At 37.4% G+C, this 15,714-nt stretch overlaps 1 protein-coding gene across 3 annotated transcripts in view; it reads left to right on the top strand.

Moving 5' to 3' along the window:
* The window catches only part of BAHD1 (bromo adjacent homology domain containing 1), a 303,231-nt gene that overhangs the window by 156,002 nt on the left and 131,515 nt on the right, over positions 1-15,714 (top strand). Inside the window, exon 2 of one of the 3 annotated variants that reach the window (XM_066588827.1) lies at positions 13,957-14,057. The exons of the other annotated variants lie outside the window; for them this stretch is intronic. The gene's annotated coding sequence lies outside the window, so the exon portion shown is untranslated. The remainder of the gene's footprint in view (positions 1-13,956; positions 14,058-15,714) is intronic. 3 annotated transcript variants of the gene reach the window in all.

The following is a 15,714-nucleotide window of genomic DNA, read 5'->3' on the forward strand; positions in this document are numbered from 1 at the left end:
CTATCTCATGTCTGTCTATCTATGTCATATCTATCTCTCTTTCTATGTCATGTTATATCTATCTATGTCATATCTATCTATCTATGTCATATCTATCTATGTCATGTCATGTCATATCTATCTATCTAATATCTATCTATGTCTATCTATCTATCTCTGTCATATCTGTCTCTCTATGTCATATCTGTCTATCTATGTCATATCTATGTCATATCTGTCTATCTATGTCATATCTATGTCATATCTGTCTATCTGTCATATCTATGTCATATCTGTCTATCTATGTCATGTCATATCTGTCTATCTATGTCATATCTATCTACCTCATATCTATCTATCTATCTATCTATGTCATATCTGTCATATCTATCTATCTTTGATATCTATCTATATATCTGTCATATCTATCTTTCTATCTCTGTCATATCTATCTCTGTCATATCTATCTCTGTCATATCTATCTCTGTCATATCTATCTATCTCTGTCATATCTATCTATCTCTGTCATATCTATCTATCTCTGTCATATCTATCTATCTCTGTCATATCTATCTATCTCTGTCATATCTATCTATCTATCTCTGTCATATCTATCTATCTATCTCTGTCATATCTATCTATCTATCTCTGTCATATCTATCTATCTATCTCTGTCATATCTATCTATCTATCTCTGTCATATCTATCTATCTATCTCTGTCATATCTATCTATCTATCTATGTCATATCTATCTATCTATGTCATATCTATCTATATGTCATATCTATCTATCTGTCATATCTATCTATCTATGTCATATCTATCTATCTATGTCATTTCTATCTATCTATCTCTGTCATTTCTATCTATCTATCTCTGTCATATCTATCTATCTATCTCTGTCATATCTATCTATCTATGTCATATCTATCTATCTATGTCATATCTATCTATATGTCATATCTATCTATCTGTCATATCTATCTATCTATGTCATATCTATCTATCTATGTCATTTCTATCTATCTATCTATGTCATTTCTATCTATCTATCTCTGTCATTTCTATCTATCTATCTCTGTCATTTCTATCTATCTATCTCTGTCATATCTGTCTATCTCTGTCATATCTGTCTATCTCTGTCATATCTATCTATCTCACATCTATCTATCTATGTCATGTCATATCTATCTCACATCTATCTATCTATGTCATGTCATATCTATCTATCTCATATCTATCTATCTATGTCATTTCTATCTATGTCATTTCTATCTATCTATGTCATTTCTATCTTTGTATCTCTGTCATATCTATCTATCTATGTCATTTCTCTCTATATTCTATCTATCTATATCATATCTATCTATCTATATCATATCTATCCATCTATATCATATCTATCTATCTCTGTCATATCTGTCTATCTCTGTCATATCTATCTATCTATCTATCTATCTCTGTCATATCTGTCTATCTCTGTCATATCTATCTATCTATCTATCTATCTATCTGTCTGTCATGTCATATCTAACTATCTATGTCATGTCATATCTAACTATCTATGTCATGTCATATCTAACTATCTATGTCATGTCATATCTAACTATCTATGTCATGTCATATCTAACTATCCATCTATCTATCTCCTATCTCATATCTATCTATCTATGTCATGTCTGTCTATCTATGTCATGTCTGTCTCTCTATCTATCTTTTTATGTCATGTCATATCTATGTCATATCTATGTCATGTCATATCTATCTATCTTTTTATGTCATGTCATATCTATGTCATATCTATGTCATGTCATATCTATCTATCTATCTATATCTATCTATCTCTCTATCTCATATCTATCTATATCTATCTATCTCTCTATCTCATATCTATCTATATCTATCTATCTCTTGTCTGTCTATCTATGTCATATCTATCTCTCTTTCTATGTCATGTCATATCTATCTATGTCATATCTATCTATCTATGTCATATCTATCTATGTCATGTCATGTCATATCTATCTATCTAATATCTATCTATGTCTATCTATCTATCTCTGTCATATCTACCTCTGTCATATCTGTCTCTCTATGTCATATCTATGTCATATCTGTCTATGTCATATCTATGTCATATCTGTCTATCTATGTCATATCTATGTCATATCTGTCTATCTATGTCATATCTATGTCATATCTGTCTATCTATGTCATATCTGTCTATCTATGTCATATCTGTCTATCTATGTCATATCTGTCTATCTATGTCATATCTGTCTATCTATGTCATCTATGTCATATCTGTCTATCTATGTCATATCTATGTCATATCTGTCTGTCATATCTATCTCACATCTATCTATCTATGTCATGTCATATCTATCTATCTCATATCTATCTATCTATGTCATTTCTATCTATGTCATTTCTATCTATCTATGTCATTTCTATCTTTGTATCTCTGTCATATCTATCTATCTATGTCATTTCTCTCTATATTCTATCTATCTATATCATATCTATCTATCTATATCATATCTATCTATCTCTGTCATATCTATCTATCTATCTATCTGTCTGTCTGTCTGTCTGTCATGTCATATCTAACTATCTCTGTCATGTCATATCTAACTATCTCTGTCATGTCATATCTAACTATCTCTGTCATGTCATATCTAACTATCTCTGTCATGTCATATCTAACTATCTCTGTCATGTCATATCTAACTATCTATGTCATGTCATATCTAACTATCTATGTCATGTCATATCTAACTATCTATGTCATGTCATATCTAACTATCTATGTCATGTCATATCTAACTATCTATCTATCTATGTCATGTCTGTCTATCTATGTCATGTCTGTCTCTCTATCTATCTTTTTATGTCATGTCATATCTATGTCATGTCATATCTATCTATCTATCTATATCTATCTATCTCTCTATCTCATATCTATCTATATCTATCTATCTCTCTATCTCATATCTATCTATATCTATCTATCTCTTGTCTGTCTATCTATGTCATATCTATCTCTCTTTCTATGTCATGTCATATCTATCTATGTCATATCTATCTATCTATGTCATATCTATCTATCTATGTCATATCTATCTATGTCATGTCATGTCATATCTATCTATCTAATATCTATCTATGTCTATCTATCTATCTCTGTCATATCTACCTCTGTCATATCTGTCTCTCTATGTCATATCTATGTCATATCTGTCTATGTCATATCTATGTCATATCTGTCTATCTATGTCATATCTATGTCATATCTGTCTATCTATGTCATATCTATGTCATATCTGTCTATCTATGTCATATCTGTCTATCTATGTCATATCTGTCTATCTATGTCATATCTGTCTATCTATGTCATATCTGTCTATCTATGTCATCTATGTCATATCTGTCTATCTATGTCATATCTATGTCATATCTGTCTGTCATATCTATCTCACATCTATCTATCTATGTCATGTCATATCTATCTATCTCATATCTATCTATCTATGTCATTTCTATCTATGTCATTTCTATCTATCTATGTCATTTCTATCTTTGTATCTCTGTCATATCTATCTATCTATGTCATTTCTCTCTATATTCTATCTATCTATATCATATCTATCTATCTATCTATATCATATCTATCCATCTATATCATATCTATCTATCTCTGTCATATCTATCTATCTATCTATCTATCTGTCTGTCATGTCATATCTAACTATCTATGTCATGTCATATCTAACTATCTATGTCATGTCATATCTAACTATCTATGTCATGTCATATCTAACTATCCATCTATCTATCTATCTCCTATCTCATATCTATCTATCTATGTCATGTCTGTCTATCTATGTCATGTCTGTCTCTCTATCTATCTTTTTATGTCATGTCATATCTATGTCATGTCATATCTATCTATCTATCTATATCTATCTATCTCTCTATCTCATATCTATCTATATCTATCTATCTCTCTATCTCATATCTATCTATATCTATCTATCTCTTGTCTGTCTATCTGTCATATCTATCTCTCTTTCTATGTCATGTCATATCTATCTATGTCATATCTATCTATCTATGTCATATCTATCTATGTCATATCTATCTATCTATGTCATATCTATCTATGTCATGTCATGTCATATCTATCTATCTAATATCTATCTATGTCTATCTATCTATCTCTGTCATATCTACCTCTGTCATATCTGTCTCTCTATGTCATATCTATGTCATATCTGTCTATCTATGTCATATCTATGTCATATCTGTCTATCTATGTCATATCTATGTCATATCTGTCTATCTATGTCATATCTATGTCATATCTGTCTATCTATGTCATATCTATGTCATATCTGTCTATCTATGTCATATCTATGTCATATCTGTCTATCTATGTCATATCTATGTCATATCTGTCTATCTATGTCATATCTGTCTATCTATGTCATATCTATGTCATATCTGTCTATCTATGTCATATCTATGTCATATCTGTCTATCTATGTCATGTCATATCTGTCTATCTATGTCATATCTATCTACCTCATATCTATCTATCTATCTATCTATCTATCCATCTATCTATGTCATATCTGTCATATCTATCTATATATCTGTCACATCTATCTCCTATCTATCTATGTCATATCTATCTATATCATATCTATCTATCTATATCATATCTATCTATCTATCTATATCATATCTATCTATCTCTGTCATATCTGTCTATCTCTGTCATATCTATCTATCTATCTATCTGTCTGTCATGTCATATCTAACTATCTATGTCATGTCATATCTAACTATCTATGTCATGTCATATCTAACCATCTATCTAGCTCCTATCTCATGTCTGTCTATCTATGTCATGTCTGTCTATGTCATGTCTGTCTATCTATGTCATATCTATCTCTCTATCTATCTTTTTATGTCATGTCATATCTATGTCATATCTATCTATCTATCTATCTATCTATCTATCTATCTATCTATCTATCTCATATCTATCTATATCTATCTATCTCATGTCTGTCTATCTATGTCATATCTATCTCTCTTTCTATGTCATGTCATATCTATCTATCTATGTCATATCTATCTATGTCATGTCATGTCATATCTATCTATCTAATATCTATCTATGTCTATCTATCTATCTCTGTCATATCTGTCTCTCTATGTCATATCTGTCTATCTATGTCATATCTATGTCATATCTGTCTATCTATGTCATATCTATCTACCTCATATCTATCTATCCATCTATCTATGTCATATCTGTCATATCTATCTATCTTTGATATCTATCTATATATCTGTCATATCTATCTTTCTATCTGTCATATCTATCTATGTCATATCTATCTATGTCATATCTATCTATGTCATATCTATCTATGTCATATCTATCTATGTCATATCTATCTATGTCATATCTATCTATGTCATATCTATCTATGTCATATCTATCTATGTCATATCTATCTATCTATGTCATATCTATCTACCTCATATCTATCTATCCATCTATCTATGTCATATCTGTCATATCTATCTATCTTTGATATCTATCTATATATCTGTCATATCTATCTTTCTATCTGTCATATCTATCTATGTCATATCTATCTCTGTCATATCTATCTCTGTCATATCTATCTCTGTCCTATCTATCTCTGTCCTATCTATCTCTGTCCTATCTATCTCTGTCATATCTATCTATCTCTGTCATATCTATCTATCTCTGTCATATCTATCTATCTCTGTCATATCTATCTATCTCTGTCATATCTATCTATCTCTGTCATATCTATCTATCTCTGTCATATCTATCTATCTCTGTCATATCTATCTCTGTCATATCTATCTATCTCTGTCATATCTATCTCTGTCATATCTATCTCTGTCATATCTATCTCTGTCATATCTATCTCTGTCATATCTATCTATCTCTGTCATATCTATCTATCTCTGTCATATCTATCTATCTCTGTCATATCTATCTATCTCTGTCATATCTATCTATCTCTGTCATATCTATCTATCTCTGTCATATCTATCTATCTCTGTCATATCTATCTATCTCTGTCATATCTATCTATCTCTGTCATATCTATCTATCTCTGTCATATCTATCTATCTCTGTCATATCTATCTATCTCTGTCATATCTATCTATCTCTGTCATATCTATCTATCTCTGTCATATCTATCTATCTCTGTCATATCTATCTATCTCTGTCATATCTATCTATCTCTGTCATATCTATCTATCTCTGTCATATCTATCTATCTCTGTCATATCTATCTATCTCTGTCATATCTATCTATCTCAGATCTATCTATCTGTCATGTCATATCTATATATCTATGTCATTTCTATCTATCTATCTATCTCATATCTATCTATCTATGTCATGTCATATCTATCTATGTCATGTCATATCTATCTATCTGTCATTTCTATCTATCTATCTCTGTCATATCTATCTATCTCTGTCATATCTATCTTTGTCATGTCTCTCTATCTATGTCATGTCTCTCTATCTATGTCATGTCTCTCTATCTATGTCATGTCCTATCTATCTATTTATCTGTCCTATCTATCTATTTATCTGTCCCATCTATCTATTTATCTGTCCTATCTATCTATTTATCTGTCATATCTATCTATTTATCTGTCATATCTATCTATTTATCTGTCCTATCTATCTATTTATCTGTCATATCTATCTATTTATCTATCTTTGTCATATCTATCTATCTTTCTATCTATCTATGTCATATCTATCTGTCTCCTATCTATTAATCTATCTATCTATCCATCTATGTCATATCTATCTATGTCATATCTATCTCCCATCAATCTATCTATCTATGTCATATCTATCCATCTATGTCCTATCCATCCATCTCTGTCATATCTATCTATGTCATATCTGTCTATCCATCTATCTCCTATCTATCAATCTATCTATGTATCTATCCATCTATGTCATATCTATCTATGTCATATCTGCCTATCTATCTCATACCTATCTATCTATCCATGTCATATCTATCCATGTCATATCTATCCATGTCATATCTATCCATGTCATATCTATCCATGTCATATCTATCTCTGTCATATCTATCTCTGTCATATCTATCTCTGTCATATCTATCTCTATCTATCTATCTATCTATCTATCTATCTATCTGTCATATCTGTCTGATCTATCTATCTGTCTGATCTTTCTATCTGTCTGTCATATCTATCTGTCTGTCATATCTATCTATCTATCTATCTGTCATATCTATCTATCTATGCCATATCTATCTATGCCATATCTATCTATGCCATATCTATCTATGCCATATCTATCTATGCCATATCTATCTATGCCATATCTATCTATGCCATATCTATCTATGCCATATCTATCTATGCCATATCTATCTATGCCATATCTATCTATGCCATATCTATCTATCTCATATCTATCTATGTCATATCTATCTATCTATCTATTGTCGTAGAATTCCTTTGCGGAATCACGGCTTACTCAATTTGGAATGTTTACAGCCCTCCATATTAATTCTGAATTGATAATGCGCATAAGAAGTTTTTCACACTGACACGAGGTTCAGCATGCATAGCTTCCTCAATTCTAACTTTAATGATCGGCGTGTAGCCTATTTTAAGAGTTTAACAAATCCGCCCATCTGGGCAGGTCAAAGATTACATGCATACAACGTATTGTTTAATTATTGGATAAGCATCTTGCAATTCTTCCATCCTCCGGTCATCTGTGATTGGCCATCAGGTGGTGGATGAAATGAGTGGGTTGTCTTGGAGCCACGTGGGGTTCCTTCGATATGATTGGATGTTACATCATGAACTATAAATTGCACAAACCTCCCATGTTATTTGCATACGTTTCCAGTAAAATTGCTTGGGTAATTTCTGCGGTTGTCCATGTCTGATTCCTAGTTCCGTATTAGTGCATGCAGCTGGACAGTCAAATATATTTATACATGTTGGTTACGGGCTAAATTCCATCTTTGTCAGCAGAGTTATGAAAAACAGATACTTTCATATGTAGGAAGTACTTATTGCACAACTGTCATGAACTATATTTGTAGCAAGACAGAAGTATGTATACAGAATGTTAAATTGATAACTGTCTACTGCCAAGGCCCACCGATCCAAAATATAGGAATACTGGACTTCCACCACAGACCCCCCTTGAAACTATCTGTTTCACTAAACTCGCCCTGCTCCGTCCCACCCCAATCCCCCACCGCTGACCCTAGACTCGCATTGTTTTGTAGACGACTGGGCCTACTACTGCCATGGGGGTATAGGATGGTTCGACATCATCACATTCTGGATCCATGATGACGACGGTTGCGCTGACAGTGGGCTTTTTGTTGGACGTCGTAGTGGGACAGGTGGACCAGGCAGTCATCAGGGTCGGAATACACTGTATGCAACGACAAACAGAAATTAGAATGACTATAAAGGTGACAACCATAATTAGGTTAGGAGAGGTGCGACTTTTACTATCTCAGGTAAACACTGCATAACTTGTATAGAACCCCGCCTTCTTGACGTTACCTCGATTCATCAACAAGAGTGCAAAATCAGGACTATCTAATTACTGATCAACATGACTGAACCCCTGTCTCATTAGTAAGTGCATGATCATATATATTAGTCTGGAAGGAAAGAGCTACAAGCTGATTATTCCCACTTCCCTTTTCCAGAGGCGGCAAGGTAACAGGACCAGGGGCGTTGTAACACCGGCATGTTGCGTGGACATAAGCAGAGTGCACTGCAGATAAAATAAAGCAAAATCTTAGCAAAAACCTATCACAGTGTTCTAAATACACAATGTTCCAAAACTTATTTTTTATATATTTTTCCCTTCTCCTGTTAGGTACCTTACTGAGGAAACCAGACTAAGGTTAGCTCTTTTTAGTTAGTGCGGTCAGCTTCTTAATGGCAACTGCGTCTTTACCTGTGGGTCACGTGTTGTCTGGAATGTAGGTGCAAGTCTCCCCTATTGTCTTACAGGCACTCCCTTTTTTGGCTAAAATCGTACCTAGTGCCATTCTATTTTGGAAAGTCATAGTCGAGGTAGGTCCTATTGGTCGACTAGTCCCTATAAGGCGTCTCTAGTATAATTTATAAACCGCTGTTAATTATAATAAACATAATTAATCCAGTCAACATTTATTTACCCTAATGATCGGGAAAATGGACTCGAATCTAGTTTTAACTTGGTCTCTAATTTTTAAAACTTGTCAGGTACCCCCCCTTGGCTATCCTATGATGTCAATGTATACGTGTAGATCAAAACTATCACCAGGAGCCTCTCTTCTCGCTCTAGCATAATGTTACAATACTAATAGCGTGCACAGGTACGCACGGCGTGGGACTCCTTAATCTTCACCCACACCAATGTCCCTCCTGGAGATAGTCCTAATGGTGAACACGTCCAGTTCGCCTCACCCTTGCATCAGGGTTTCCCCACTGCCCGTAAGTCCCTACTCCTAGGGGGGGGATCCCTACCTCACCTCAGAGGGAGGCCATGGATTCCCTGGGCTCATTTCCGGGCATCCATACCCTCTATCTGTACAAGTTAACACCCCACAGGGTGTGCCCTCGCCGGAACCTAAGGTCTTCTGCACTATCCCTTGGCAAATGGGAATTCCACTGACAATCCATCTTAGGAGATCGGGGCAGGCACAGTATTAGTACATTTCTCCTTTTCTTTGGTAGCGTATGTGGTTGGCATTATCGGAACTGGCTCTTCATCTTTTTTAAACTAGGGAAATATTGATGCGTTCCCCAAAAATCTCCCTCTACCCTGCCTAATTGCCTGGCAGGTGTAGTTTCCAGGGTAGTCAGTAATACTCTCTCCGGTGCAAAACACTTAAGTAGTTATAGAGTATTCCTTCTTCCATTTCTCACGGACAGTGTAATTAGCGGAAATGTTCGTGAAGAGACTAATAAACCACTCTTCAGCATCTACAGGGAGATTTAGGGGGACCATCCCCGAGTGTAGTCGGGCACTACCGCACACGCAACAGTTAGACTTGTTGCTCCTGTTAGCATTGTACCTCATCAACTCCAACCAGAGATTCTGGTCAGAGTAGCCAGTCGCTACTGTCAAGGTGTCCTCAAAGGTAGGGTCGGCTATGATCATCATGTTCGTCAAGGTCTTTCGGCTAGTTTCACAGCTGTGGCAGTAGTCAGAAGCACCTGGTAGGGGCCATCAAATCGGGGCTCAGGAGGGTGCTTCCTGGGGAACTTCTTGATGCGCACCCAATCCCCAGGCTGCAAGATATGTGTCCCAGTGTCTGCCTCTGAGTCTGGAAGAGAACACCTGTGTACCTGTATCTGCAGATTACTTCATTCATGAGCTTCTGTGTGGTTATCTGCTCATTTACCTTAGTATCCGGGTGGGCCTCCAACCTGAAAAAGACTCGAGCAACAACAAGCACATATTCATACTCCCCAACAGGTGTGAGCTGAATGTGGTCAAATTGGCAATCTCTGAAATGCGTAGAGTGGTCAAGGCAAGTGTTATATGGCCACCTTACTTCTGTCCGGACTCGCATATGGCAAAGATCATGCTAACTGGACAAATGATGCAGCAGCTACAGAGAACCCAGGTGTCACCCATTCTTGTTCAGTGTCGCCGTCATTGCTGCTTTTGATTCTGGGTACCAGCTGGGCCATCATGGGGAACAGGGACCTCTGTAGGCAAATTCTGTTGATTGTTCGCCATACGCCGTCCTGTGCTGTCGCTCCCGTATTTTAGCCCATCTGCTTTCTTTCCTCGTTGACTTGTAACTGTAAAGTCCAAAGTCTTATCAAAGTCCAAAGTCTTATCAAAGTCCAAAGTTTTATCAAAGTCCAAAGTTTTTATCACTGACTCATGCTGTCAGCATCTATTCTTCTTTCTTCCACGGCTTGAGGGCCGCTGCCTTTGCTGTGTTGTCGGCGAGGGTGTCATCTCTCGCTTCTCCGTTGTAGAAATCGGTGTGGATTCTCCATTGCCAGGTAGTGGTAGTAGGGTTTCCATGAGACTCTGCACCGCTGCACCATTCTTAATTGGCTGTCCTACTGAGATAACAAGCTGTCTGGCCTTCCATATTGGGCCATAATCATGAGCTATGCCAAATGCATTCCAGGAGTCAGTGTAAAAAGTTGCCGACTTACCTTCTACCACTCCACACGCCTCAGTGAGGGCCTCCGGTTCCGCTTCTTGCCCTGAGACATGCGGAGGCAGAGCTTCTGCGTTTAGGACATCTTGTTGTGTGACCTCTGCATATCTGGTTCGGAATCATCAATCCTCACCCTGATACCATCTACAAAAGAAAACTCAAAATATGCATCATTAACAGTGTGTACATCACTACAATAATGCTATTTAAAAAATAGCTGATCCGCCATACTCAAATCACCTATGCCTCCCCTCCCCCCAGGAATACCTGATTAAAAGAAGAGTAGCCGGATTCAAGGTATTACAACATTGGGAAGCCCAGAGCAATATTGGGGGAGGCATGGAAAGAGCACATTGTAGTCGGATCTAATAGCCCAGAGATAAGTGCTTGGGTTGCACTTGCATGAGTATGTTCTGGGTGTCATTTGGGGTGTGGACCACTAGGGGGTAGTCCAATACCAACTTAGAAGATTTGTCAACCATTGCCTGTACTGCTGCCACCGCAAAAGCAGATGAGGGAGCTCCTCAAGTCACTGGATCCACCCTCATGGCTGTGGTTGTCCTTCGTGCTTTTGTGTCAATACTGTCATATGGCCGGCAGTATGAAACAAGGCCCAGAAAGGTGCGGAATTTGGCAACGGGTGTATGTACAGGTATGGCCTGCAGAACTTGGTTAGTCTTTGGAGGCCTCCAGGCCTTACAGCCTTCTGCAAGAGAAATTAACAGTGAAATTGTGGCCGGTTGGCAGTTTTTCCAAAGCATCAGCACACAACACCTGATCTGCATGGCTGACCCTTCACCCCTTTTTTTTTTTTTTTTTTTTATAAACTAGGGGGATACTGTTTGACCCAGGGGTGTGTATCTGGGTCTCGTATATATTATCATGGTTGATACATCCAATTTCCCTATGCCTGTCTTGTGGGTGTCCCATAATTTGTCAGGAACCGTGGAAAGCTGAGTGTGAGACAGGAGGAAAAAACAAAAAACTTTTTCTTCTGGCTATCTATGATTCTTACCCCCTCCTTGGATAAGAGACGTGTTCTTGCATCATCAAGCTCCACCCCTCTGAGTGTGGCTAATCACTTACTTCCTTATTCCCTCATTCAATGTTTGGCAGTCCTTGGGTACACATCACAACTCAATAAAGATAAAGTCTTATGCACCACACCATTTACATTTTACAAATTACGGGTCAATCTGCCCCGTTCCTACTGTGGATACCTGGCCTTATCTTTACCTGCTTGTTTCCTCTTCCTTGGCTTCTCTACCGTCTCTTACTCCCTGTAGTTTACTTATTTATTTTATATTGTCTGTGAATATACGTTACTTGTGCTGGGACTACAGGGCAAGTAACTTCCTCTTTTTAAGTCTCTCGCTTATGTGACAGCCCAGCGACAGGGAGAACGGCTAATTTTATCTTCTACAACAGTAGACAGTTGTTGTCCCAGACTTCCGGCGACCGGGCAGATGCAGTCTTAGATGCTGGGCATCTCCATCTGATTGGTAATGTACTGCAATTCTCTCTATTCACTAAAATGGTGTCTTTGTGTATTAATACAGACGCCATTGCAGCCCACCTTCACTTCCTCTTTTTAAGTCTCTTAGGAAAATTCTAACGTCTAATGCATAAATCACATATATTATGTTGTAACTACTGTCATAGCGGTGACCACCTAACATTGTATGTGGTTACAATTGAATTGGGGACTGCTAACATAGATGTATTTTCTTGTGGGCATGGTGGGGCTACGCAGTCTGTATTCTTAAGAGCCCCCTCAGGATGTGAGTGGCATATAACTTTTTACATTTATGACGGGCGTATGACAAAGATTAGGTTACATAACAAGACATACTAGTAGTTTTAACATCCAATATTAGTTAAATAACTAACAAATGTTACAGCACAAGAATTGCTCCGCTTCTATTAAGAGTTCCACTTCCTCTTTTTAAATGAAGTTTGCAGCTTTTTTTTTTTTTCTCTAAACAATTACGGGCACAGTTGAGCAGGACTGATACTACTTCTATATGACAGACAAACAAACTATTCCTATATAACAACATGATTATAAAAGTCTCCTCAGACGCCGGACATAATATGCCCCGCCCTAGAGTCTCTAGCATTTCTGTCGCTACACAGTTTATCAATCTACCCTCAGACGGAGGGATCTACTCGTGGACATTTAAACCATAAACAAATATTTGTGGACCACCATCCTCAAACAGTGGACCGTAACCACAGCGGTGGGCAGGGTAGGAATTATTCTGACCCATCCGAGGGTACTTTTCGTCAATAACAATCCTTTTTTTGCAATTTGGGCAAGACATGTGTGGTATTCTCATACCACAGACAAACAGACAAATAGACAGAGCGCCAGTACGGCTGGCTTAGTCTAAATTGCCCCTCGGGATACTGTCTGGCAGGCCCCCCTCCTAGGTCTATTACCAGACTCTAACGGAGCAGCGTTGCCTGTCCAGACGTTTGACCGTTTCCTGTCTCTAAGGCTTTAGACTCCAAACCTGACCAGAGCAGGACCACCTAGTCAAACTACTCCGTCAGGCCCCCCTGACTCTAAGGTTTTAGACTCCAAACCTGACCCGAGCAGGGGGCCCCTGCGGGGACTTCCTCTCCCTTAAAGCAATTCACTGACCTTGCCAACCGACCAGTACTCTCAAAACGACAGGCATGTAAACATTCCTTTATATCTTATGACAGGTTCTTATCATGTGATCGAGACTTAAAGAAGTACCTGTCGATCGGGTCCAAATCATTCGGCCTGGCACGGCACATGGGCGAGCCTGAACTTAGCCACACAGGTATAGATAATTAATTTATCTCACCGTGTTCTGATGATATTTTGGGCCCACCAAGTCCAAGGTCGCATATGTCCGTGTCTTCTGTCCGAATTCTATGGAACCTGTCGATCACAGTCCCATCTGGGGTGCCACTGTCGTAGAATTCCTTTGCGGAATCACGGCTTACTCAATTTGGAATGTTTACAGCCCTCCATATTAATTCTGAATTGATAATGCGCATAAGAAGTTTTTCACACTGACACGAGGTTCAGCATGCATAGCTTCCTCAATTCTAACTTTAATGATCGGCGTGTAGCCTATTTTAAGAGTTTAACAAATCCGCCCATCTGGGCAGGTCAAAGATTACATGCATACAACGTATTGTTTAATTATTGGATAAGCATCTTGCAATTCTTCCATCCTCCGGTCATCTGTGATTGGCCATCAGGTGGTGGATGAAATGAGTGGGTTGTCTTGGAGCCACGTGGGGTTCCTTCGATATGATTGGATGTTACATCATGAACTATAAATTGCACAAACCTCCCATGTTATTTGCATACGTTTCCAGTAAAATTGCTTGGGTAATTTCTGCGGTTGTCCATGTCTGATTCCTAGTTCCGTATTAGTGCATGCAGCTGGACAGTCAAATATATTTATACATGTTGGTTACGGGCTAAATTCCATCTTTGTCAGCAGAGTTATGAAAAACAGATACTTTCATATGTAGGAAGTACTTATTGCACAACTGTCATGAACTATATTTGTAGCAAGACAGAAGTATGTATACAGAATGTTAAATTGATAACTGTCTACTGCCAAGGCCCACCGATCCAAAATATAGGAATACTGGACTTCCACCACACTATCTATCTCATATCTATCTATCTATCTATCTATGCCATATCTATCTATCTATGCCATATCTATCTATCTATGCCATATCTATCTATGCCATATCTATCTATGCCATATCTATCTATGCCATATCTATCTATGCCATATCTATCTCTGCCATAACTATCTCTGTCATAACTATCTCTGTCATAACTATCTCTGTCATAACTATCTCTGTCATAACTATCTCTGTCATAACTATCTGTCATATCTATCTCTGTCATAACTATCTGTCATATCTATCTCTGTCATATCTCTGTCATAACTATCTGTCATATCGATCTCTGTCATATCGATCTCTGTCATATCGATCTCTGTCATATTTATCTATCTCACATCTATCTATCTCACATCTATCTATGTCATATCTATCTATGTATGTCATATCTATCTGTCATATCTATCTATCTATCTATCTCGTATCTATCTATCTCATATCTATCTGTATCTAACTGTCTATTTGTATCTATCTATCTCATATCTATCTCTATCTGTCTATGTCATATCTATCTCTATCTATTAGAGATGAGCGAGCGTACTCGGAAAAGCACTACTCGCTCGAGTAATTTGCTTTATCCGAGTATCGCTGTGCTCGGGTCTGAAGATTCGGGTGCCGACACGGAGCGGGGGGCTGCAGGGGAGAGCGGGGAGGAACGGAGGTAAGATCTTTCTCTCCCTCTCTCCCGCCCGCTCTCCCCTGCTCCCCGCTGCGACTCACCTGTCAGCCACAGTGGCACCCGAATCTTCAGACCCGAGCACAGCGATACTCGGATAAAGCAAATTA

The sequence above is a fragment of the Eleutherodactylus coqui genome, unplaced genomic scaffold, assembly GCF_035609145.1.
Source record: "Eleutherodactylus coqui strain aEleCoq1 unplaced genomic scaffold, aEleCoq1.hap1 HAP1_SCAFFOLD_33, whole genome shotgun sequence".
NCBI lineage: Eukaryota > Metazoa > Chordata > Amphibia > Anura > Eleutherodactylidae > Eleutherodactylus > Eleutherodactylus coqui.